Source organism: Rhincodon typus, chromosome 41, assembly GCF_021869965.1.
Source record: "Rhincodon typus isolate 14 chromosome 41, sRhiTyp1.1, whole genome shotgun sequence".
NCBI classification, from domain to species: domain Eukaryota; kingdom Metazoa; phylum Chordata; class Chondrichthyes; order Orectolobiformes; family Rhincodontidae; genus Rhincodon; species Rhincodon typus.
The window spans coordinates 492079-502147 of NC_063372.1; the positions used below are offsets into that span (position 1 = coordinate 492079).

Below are 10069 nucleotides of genomic sequence, written 5' to 3' on the forward strand. Positions count from 1 at the left end.
ATGTGGGAGTCTTTTAAAGGCCAATTGATCAGGGTTCAGGACCAGCATGTTCCTGTGAGGTTAAAAGAAGGATGGCAAGATTCAGGAGCTATGGATGATAAGAGATATTGAAAGTTTATTCAAAAAGATAAAGGAAGCATATGTAAGATTTAGGAAAGTGAAATTAGACAAGGCCCTTGAGGAATATAAATGAAGCAGAAAAGAACTCAAACAATAAATTGAGGACTAGAATGGGCCATGAAATGTCCTTGGCAAGTAAGATTAAAGATAATCCCAAGGCATTTTATACATTTTAGGAGCAAGAGCTAGAAAAAGGGGTAGGTTCACTCAAGGATAAAGGAGGGAATTTGTGTGCAGCCAGCAGTGGATGAAGTTCATTGGTATTTACCAAGGAGAAGAACATGGATGATGGTAAGATTAAGGAGGGCTATATTGATTTTTCTGGGGTATGTCAATATTAAGGAGGAGGTGATGTCGGATGTCTTGAAAAACATTAGGGTAGATAAGTCCCCAGAGGTCTGATGAGATCTATCTCAGGATACTGAAGGAGGTAAGGGGCGAGTTTGCTGGGGCCTTGACAGAGATATTTGTGTCCTCCTTAGCCACAGGCGAGGTCCCAGAAGACTGGAAAATGGCCAATGTTGTTCCTTTGTTTAAGAAAGGCAGCAGGGATAATCCAGGAAACTATACACCAGAGAGCCTTACATCATTGGTGGAGAATGTTTGGAGAAGATTCTGAGGGACAGAATTTCACATTTGGAGAAAAATGTAGTTCCTAGGGATAGTCAGCGTGTCTTTATGCAGGGGAAGTCTTGTCTCACAAATTTCATTTTTTTTTTGAGGAAGTGATGAAGATCGAGGGTAGGGCAGTGGATGTTGTCTACATGGACTTGACAAGGATCCTCATGGGAGGCTATTCCAGAAGATTAAGTCACACAGGATCCATAGAGAGTTGGTAAGTTGGGTACAAAATTGGCTTGATCAAAGACAGAGGGTAGTGGTTTCAAGGTCTCCACAAATGATTTATGTGGCATTTCCCACGCACAGATGCACGAGTTGGTGACCAATATCATCTTCTGTCATAGGAATAAATTCACCAGTTACTGTAGGGGTAAAGATATCTATGTGACAAAAGCACTGGGCTTTGGGGCCATCGCATGGTTCCCTAGAATGGAAGGGATTATTAATGGCACTTGGGGCCATTAGAGCTCCCTGAGGCTAACCAGTTGCACATATGAATTGCGAGGGCTTTCATCTTTTAGATGGTCTGCAACTACAAGCAAAGAATAATGAATGTCCATGCAGTCTGAAAGGAGCTGCAATCAGATACTCATCCTGCAGATATATGCGCCAGGGACTGTTAACTGCTCCCTGATCTCCCACATCTGACACAAGGAACTTACAACTCAACTGACTGCCATCTCTGCCCCTTTAACAACCAAGAGACTTAGGAAAACAGAAAGTTCTTATCTTACCCTTACCTTGTTGCTGCTCACCCTCCTCAACAAAGCCTGGGCCCACTCTTACATCTAACCAGCAGCACCTCAACCACAAAGCTGCCCCTTGCAAAAGTCTCCAGAACAAGACACAGCAATGCCTCCCTCCCCCACTTGCCTAAATACCCACACTTAGCTCAATTCCCAGCATTTGCACTGAGTTGCAAGTCACACTCTATGACTGGGAGCACCTCAGGCCTTGATTTTATGCTATAATGCCTGCCCTGCTACATGAACCAGATTTAAGCAGTTTTCTTAATCAGAATAATTAGCTATAGCACCAGGAGAGTGTATTTAAACTTTTGAGACAAAAATAGAAATTGCTGGGAAAGCTCAGCAGGTCGGGCAGCATCAGTGGAGAGAAATCAGAGTTAATGTTTCAGATTGAGTGACCCTTCCTTAGACCCGAAATGTTAACTCTGATTTCTCTCCACAGATGCTGCCCAACCTGCTGAGCTTTTCCAGCAATTTCTAATTTTGTCTCTGATTTACAGCATTTGCAGTCCTTTCGGTTTTTGTTTAAACTTTCCTTAGGCCTGAAAGAAAACAAAACCCTTAAATGTTTATCCTTCCCTCACCTGCAGTTATACATTTTAAGAAGGCAAAAGATTAACATTTATGCTCTTAAACTCTCACCCCTTGCAGGTCACAATGTCTTGCAGCCTTCAAGGATTTATGGACACACCCAACAACATCCTTCTGATCCTCTGTAGTTCCTAGGATCCTACCATTCAATATGTCCTCCCTTGCCTTGTTAGCCTTCCCACAATGCATCACCTCACACTGTTCACAATTAATTCGGTTTGCCAATGTTCTGTCCATCTAACCAGCTTGTCCATAACATCCAGTCATCTAAAGCTTTCCTCCTCACTATTTACCACACCTCCAACTTGTGTGTTATCTGTGAATTTACTGATCAAACCTCCTACATTCGTATCAGGATCAGTAATGTAAGCTACAAGCAGTAAAGAACATATCATCAAGTCATGTGTGTGCTACTGAAGACAGGATTCTAGTAATAAAACAACCTTTGACCACCACACTCTCTCTCCTACCACGCAGGTAACTTTAGATCCAATTTTCCAAATTGCACTGGGTCCCATGGGTTCTTACCTTCTTGACCAGTCTCTCATGTGACTCTTTGTCAAAAGCCTTACTGAAATCCACTTAAACTACATTCCCTGCACTACCATCATCCACATATCTAGTCACCTCCTCAAAAATCTCAATCAAACCTGTTCGATGTTATCTCCCAATGATAAAGCCATGTTGACAACCCTTGATTAATCCTTTCTTCTTCAAGTAGAGGTTAATTCTGTCCCTCAGAATTTTTCCAATAGTTTCCCGACTACTGAAGTTAGACTCATTGGCCTGTAGCTCCCTTGTTTATTCCTATGCTGTCCTGGAATAATGGTACCACATTAGCTGTCCTCCAGTCCTCTGGCACATTTCCTTTAGCCAGAGAGGATTTGGAAAATTAATGTCTGGGCTCTTACAGTCTTCCCACACGACCTTGGGATCCATCTCATCTGGGCCTGAGGGTTTATCCAATTTTAAGTAGCTAAAATTGTTAATACCTCTTCCCTCTAATTTGTGGAAGTATATAATTCTGTTGTTGGACTTCATTAAAAGTGGTGATGCCAGATTGGACAAGGGTGCACAGACAGTTTTCAGTTCCCATTTTAAAGTATTTTCTTGCATAGAAATACATACAGCAAAGAACAGACCATTGGACATTACATGTCCTTGCTGGTGCTTATACACGACATAAGCCTCAACTCACCTCATGTAATTTAACCCTACCTGCATTACTTTCTAATTTTCAAATATTGATTGATTTTATGTTCCTACTAGTTAAAAAGCAAAACTGGCAATCATTTGGGAAACAAAGTTGATTTAGAGCACAGGAATTCTATTGGAGTTCTAAAAAGAGGAATTCTATAAAGGAGTTCTATAACAGGAGTTCTATAAAGACCAAGGACCTTAGAGGCACAAAATTGTGATACTGCTTGTGCCACCTTGGTAAAGGTCTGTAATTGCAGAGTGATAGGTTTACACTGACAGATTAAATTTTAAATGTGGGTAGGTCTAGGAATTTATAATGGAAAGAAAATCACCAATAAACCACAAAAACATGGCAGCAAAATTGTACATAGATGTAAAATTTTAGAAATATTATCTACAGGTATATTCACTTGAATTCAACAGATCCCAGGCTCAAATGGCTCTGTTGTTACATTGGACATTATTATAGATAGATTAAATTTCTCAGCTAGGGAACAGGAAATCAAGAGAGAACAACAATGAATGACACCTTTGACATTATTCTACATTGAACATGTAACAGCTTAGTTTAGTTGGTATTATTCTTATCCCTAAGCCAGAAGATTGTGTGTTTAACTTAGCTTAAGGACTTGAGTGCATAACATGGGGTGACGCACCAGTGCAATGTAGAGAAGGAGCTGGGTCGTTGGAGGTAACATTTTTCAATGATGTATTAGAGTGAGGTGCTGTCTATTTCTTGGTGTGATTCAAGTGAATGTTAAAGACAAATGAAATAGGAGCACCTCTAGATCATTTGGCCCATTGGACCTGCTGTGCCATTCAATATGATCATGGCTGACCTTCTGCTTCCTGCTCCCCATATTGGTTAATTCCCTGAGGGTTCAAATATCTGCATATCTCAAACTTAAAGATTTGATTTGGTTTGATTTATTATTGTCACGTGTACCGAGATACAATGAAAATTATTGTATTGCATACTAACCAGACAGATCATGCCTTACATAAGTACATCGGAATAGAACAGAATGCAGAATACAGTGTTACAGCTACAGAGAAGGTGCAGAGAAAATTCAACTTTAATATGTGAGCGGTCTGTTCATAAGTCTGATAACAGCGGGGAAGAAGCTGCTCTAAAATCTGTCGGTACATGTTTTCAAACTTTTGTATTTTCTCCCTGATGGAAGAGAGTATAACTGGGGTGGCAGGGGCCCTTGATGATGTTGGCTGCTTTCCCAAGGCAGCGGAAGATATAGATGGAGTCAATGGATGGTTCGAGTGATGGACTGGGCTGTGTTCATGACTCTCTGTAATTTCTTGCGGTCTTGGGCAGAACAGTTGTCATACCAAGCTGTGATGCATCCGGATAGTATGCTTTCTATGGTGCATCAGTAAAAATTGATAAGAGTCATTGTGGACATGCTGAATTTCCGCAGCCTTCTGAGGAAGTAGAGGCGTTGCTGTGCTTTCTTGACTGTAACATCAATGTGGCTGGACCAGGATAGATCGTTGGTGATACTTACTCCTAGGAACTTGAAGCTGTCGACCACCTCCACCTCAGCACCATTGATGCAGACAGAGATGTGTCCTCCACTCTGCTTCCTGAAATCAATGACCAGCTCCTTTGTTTTGCTGACATTGAGGGAGAGATTTTTCTCTTTACGCCATTCCACTAAGCTGCCTATCTCCTTCTGTACTCTGTCTCCTTGTTATTTGAGATCCAGCCCGCTACAGTGGTGTCATCAGCAAATTTGTAAATGGAGTTAGAGCTGAATTTGGCTACACAGTCATGAGTGTATACAGAGTATAGTAAGGGGCTGAGTATGCAGCCTTGTGGGGCACTGGTGTTGAGGATTACTGTGGAGGAGGTGTTGTGCTTATCCTTACTGATTGCGGTCTATGGGTCAGGAAGTTAAGGATCCAGTTGCAGAGTGGGGAGCAGGAACCTAGGTCTCAGACTTTGGAGATGAGTTTTGTTGGAATTATGGTGTTGAAGGCAGAACTAAAGTCAAGGAAAAGGAGTCTGATGTAGGTTATCCAGATGTACCAGGGATGAGTGTAGGGCCAGGGAGATGGCATCTGCTGTGGACCTCTTGTGAGGGTAGGCAAATTGTGGTGGATCAAGGCAGTCTGGGAGGCTGGAGTTGATGTGTGCCATTACTAATGTCTCGAAGCACTTCATAATGAATCATGGGGTGGTGGTCATTAAGGCACATTGCCTGATTTTTCTTTGGCACCCAGATGATAGTGATCTTCTTGAAGCAGGTGGCAACCACACGTCAGAGTAAGGAGAGGTATAAAGATGTCTGCAAATACTCCCACCAGCTGGTCCAGAGACTCCATCCAGGTCGGTTGCTTTCAGTGAGTTCACCCTCAAGAAGGCTGATCTGATATCTGCGACAGTGACTGTGGGCACAGGTGCACCCAAGGCTGTCGGGGCAGGTGGCATCATTTCACTGATCTTCTGTTCAAAATGAACATAGAATGCTTTGAGCTCATCAGGGAGGGATGCGTTGTTGTCAGCGATTGTACTCAACTTCGCTGTATAGCCCGTTATATTGTATAATCCTTGTCACAGCCAACGTGTGTTCTTGTATTTAGTCTGGGACTCTAGTTTAGTTTGGTATTGTCTCTTGGCGACCCTGATGGCTTTGCGAAGATTATACCTAGATTTCCTGTATAGGTCACAGTCACCCAACTCGAAAGCCTCAGATGTGGACTTCAATAGGGAGTGGATCTCCCAGTCCATCCATGTTTTCTGGTTGGGAACGGTTGGATTAACTTCTTCAGCATGCAGTCCTCTACACAATTACTGATGAAGTCTGTGATGGTAGTGGCATACTCATTTAGGTTGGCCCTGAGTTCTTGAATATGGACCAATCCACTGACTCCAAGCAGTCACATTGGAGATCATCTGTTACCGCAGACCAGCACTACATGCCTTTCTGTACCAGATCCTCACACTTCAGTTTCTGCTTGTAAGCTGGGAGAAGGAGCACAGCCTTATGGTTTGATTTACTAAATGTGGATGGGGATGGAGCAGTAGGCGTCTTTGGTTGTGTAGTAATGGTCCAGGGTGTTTGGGCCTCTGGTGGTACAGAGATGTGGTGGTGATATCTTGGTAGCATGCTCTTGAGGTTAGCCTGGTTGAAGTCACCAGCTACAATGAGCAAGGCCTTGGAGTATTCCATCTCAAAGCTATTTGTAATGGTGCATATTTCATCAAGCGTGCTCTTCACTTCTGCATGGGGTGGTATGTAGACTGTTGTCTGGAAAGCAGAAGTGAACTCCTACGTCGTAGGGACGGCACTTCACTGTTTGATATTGTAGGTCCAGGGAGCAGTAACTTGCCAGGTCACATCCGAGCACCAGGAGGCAGGCCCCTCCGCCCCTTGCCTTGCTTGAGGATGGCATGTGGTTTATCCAGTGGATTGAGAAGCCCTCAGGTGAAGCAGAAGTGAGCCATGTCTGTGTAACAGAGCGCACAGAAATCTCTTAATTCCCTCTGGTTGTGAGTTTAGCTTTAAGTTCGACCAGCCTGTTTTCAATGGCTTGAATGTTTGCTAGCGGTTATGTTGGGGAGGATTGACTTGAAATCGCATTGTTTCAGTCTCACCTGCAGGCCAGCATGTCTCCCACATTTCCTGGTTAAGTGGCTGCTTCTGGTCAGGCCCTGGAGTCAGAGTGGATGGTCTGCTGTTCAGAAAGGTTAGTGGATGTATCCAACAGCGTCCTGGGCCCTGGTCACGGCCTCAGGTGCTCTAGGGGTCTTTTCGTTGGTTTGGTCGGGCCTACAGGTCGCGTCTTCATGGTCAGGTAGGGTGTTGAGCCCATGTTGGGTCCACTTGATTTTCCTCCCTGAACGACATTAGTGAGCCAAGTGGGATTTTTCCTAACAATCGATAATGGTTTCATGATCATCATTTGAGTCTTAATCCCATATTATTTAATCGAAATCCAATTCCACCATCTGCCATGGCAGGATTTGAACCTGGGTTGTCAGGACATTACTTGGGTCTCTGGATTAACAGGCCTAGTGATAATACCACTAGGCTATTGCCTCTCTGAAATAATAACATACTATATTTCAGTTTGGCATTTACTTTTGAAGAGAATTCTATGGGACTAATAATGGAGTGATTGAGTATAGATAAAACAGAAATGTTTTGGGTGCACATCATTTGAGCATTAACACACTGATTTTTGGAGTCTATGGAGAGTATACCTTGCCATGGATAAGGTACATCTGTGGCATTGAGGGATGCTCTGGGCTTATCAAAGCCCCAAGGTTTAACCACTGCCCATTAATGCAATGATGGTTGAATAGCGCTGAAGTTCCTTAACACTTACAAGAAACGTGCTGTGGCAGGTTCTTAAAGAGGGCTCTGCTTGCAAGTTGCTTCGAGTTAACATTGTAAATTCATGTATCTATGTTGTTTTCATTTAGTTTCATGACTGAAGCAATTTTGACCTCATAGATAGTGTATCGTTCCTTCCATCTGTACTGCTTACCGAGAGAACTGTAATTACCAGAACCTCAATAGAACCTATGTGTAAAAGTGGATATACCATTTGTTCGTAGAATCCCTACAGTGTGGAAACAGACCACTCAGCCCATCAAATCCACACCGACCTGCCGAAGAGCATCCCACCCAGACCCATCCCCATCCCCCTGCTCTTACCCTGTAATTCTGCATTTCGCATGGCTAATCCATCTAATTTACACATCCCTGGATACTATGGACAATTTAGCACGGCCAATCTACCTAACCTGCACACCTTTGGACTGTGGCAGGAAACCTGAGCACATGGCGGAAATCCGTGCAGACACAGGGAGAATGTGCAAAAAAGTTTTTCAGAAGATTTGTAGTCACGTTGTGGATGAGGTTGTGGGATGAAGTATCCATGTGTATTGAGACTGAGAGACATGATCAATTCTCAGTGGTCTCAATACACACGGATAAAGAAGGACACGAATTCGACTGGGACAACACATCCGTAATAGCACAAGACAAACAGAGACATGCCAGGGAATTCCTGGAGGCCTGGCATTCCAACCGAAACTCCATCAACAAACACATTGAACTGGACCCGATATACAAACCACTGAAAAACAGAACCGGAAGTAATATCAACCCCCCTAGAAAACTGAGGTATATAAATAACAACCGGGACAGAGCACCGGAGCTTCACCGCAGGCGCACTGACAATGTTACCTAGCAGGGTGACGACCTGAGAATGTGCAAACTCCACACAGTCACCTGAGGCTGGAATCAAACCCAGGTCCCTGGTGCTCTGAGGCAGCAATGTTAACCACTGAGTCACTGAGTCACTGTGTCACCGTCAATGGTTGAGATTGCTGTGTGCGTAATTGTCAAGGTGGTTGCTACCTTAAATAATTTTGCAGCTAATTCTTCCAAGCAACAGTAGGATAAAGCTGTCGAGTCTCTTAGCTGCAGCATACATTGCATTATGCAAATGACAGATGCTTTATTTGCCCAGACCTGGGAATTCATTCACTTCACCATGGAAACCAGCCAACAACGCAATGGAGACCTGCATTTTTACCTCAGTTGCTCGATCCACCATCCCTCCAATGCTGTCACATTAGTAGGACAGCCTCATGTTCTATGACCACAGGTACAGAATCAAACAAAAATGTCTGCTTTCCCAATTCATTCACCGTCTTTCTCTTGCTTGAGGATTCTAAATAGAGTCCTCTCAAACTCATCTAAGTCACAACACAATATCCTCTAGATGTATACTCAGACGCACATTTAATCTGGGGACAAAACAATTGCAGAATTTAATGCAGAAGTTTCAATTCCAACTATCAACAACATTTGAATATTCATGTAAAATGTAAAGCTGTTAATAAATTTCAAGAAACATTCTGAAAAATATAACTATGTACAAGTGCAAATGTTTAACAGTTTGTATGATTGAATCAAAACAACATATCATAGAGTCATATAGTCAGAGTCATAAGAACATAAGAACTAGGAGCAGGAGTAGGCCATCTGGCCCCTCGAGCCTGCCCCGCCATTTAATAAGATCATGGCTGATCTTTTTGAGACTCAGCTCCACTTACCTGCCCACTCACCATAACCCTTAATTCCTTTACTGTTCAAAAATTTATCTAGCCTTGCCTTAAACACATTCAGCGAGGTAGCTTCAACTGCTTCACTGGGCAGGGAATTCCACAGATTCACAACCCTTTGGGTGAAGAAGTTCCTCCTGACCTCAGTCCTACATCTGCTTCCCTTTATTTTGAGGCTATGCCCCCTAGTCCTAGTTTCACCTGCTAGAGGAAACAACCTCCCTGCCTCCGCTTTATCTATTCCCTTCATAATCTTCTATGTTTCTATAAGATCTCCACTCATTCTTCTGAATTCCAATGAGTATAATCCCAGTCTACTCAGTCTCTCCTCATAATCCAACCCTCTCAACTCTGGAATCAACCGAGTGAATCTCCTCTGCACCCCCTCCAGTGCTAGTATATCTCTTCTCAAGTAAGGAGACCAAAACTGCACACAGTACTCCAGGCGTGGCCTCACCAGGACCCTATACAGCTGCAGCATAGCCTCCCTGTTTTTAAACTCCATCCCTCTAGCAATGACAGACAAAATTCCATTTGCCTCTTTAATTACCTGCTGCACCTGCAATCCTACTTTTAGCGATTCATGCACAAGGACACCCAAGTCCCTCTGCGCAGCAGCGTGCTGCAATTTTTTACCATTTAAAATATAGTCCATTTTGCTGTTATTCCTACCAAAATGGATGACCTCACA

General features: G+C 43.2%; 1 protein-coding gene across 6 annotated transcripts in view; it reads left to right on the forward strand.

The window, feature by feature from the left end:
* The first annotated feature begins 846 nt into the window (after positions 1-846).
* The window catches only part of LOC125487420, a 39878-nt gene continuing 30655 nt past the window's right edge, over positions 847-10069 (forward strand). For 5 of the 6 annotated variants that reach the window (XR_007265882.1, XR_007265883.1, XR_007265881.1 and 2 more), the window contains exon 1: positions 847-955. The gene's annotated coding sequence lies outside the window, so the exon portion shown is untranslated. Of the gene's footprint in view, positions 956-2141; positions 3147-10069 lie in introns of those variants that run through there. The other variant, XR_007265884.1, reaches the window with a different exon arrangement.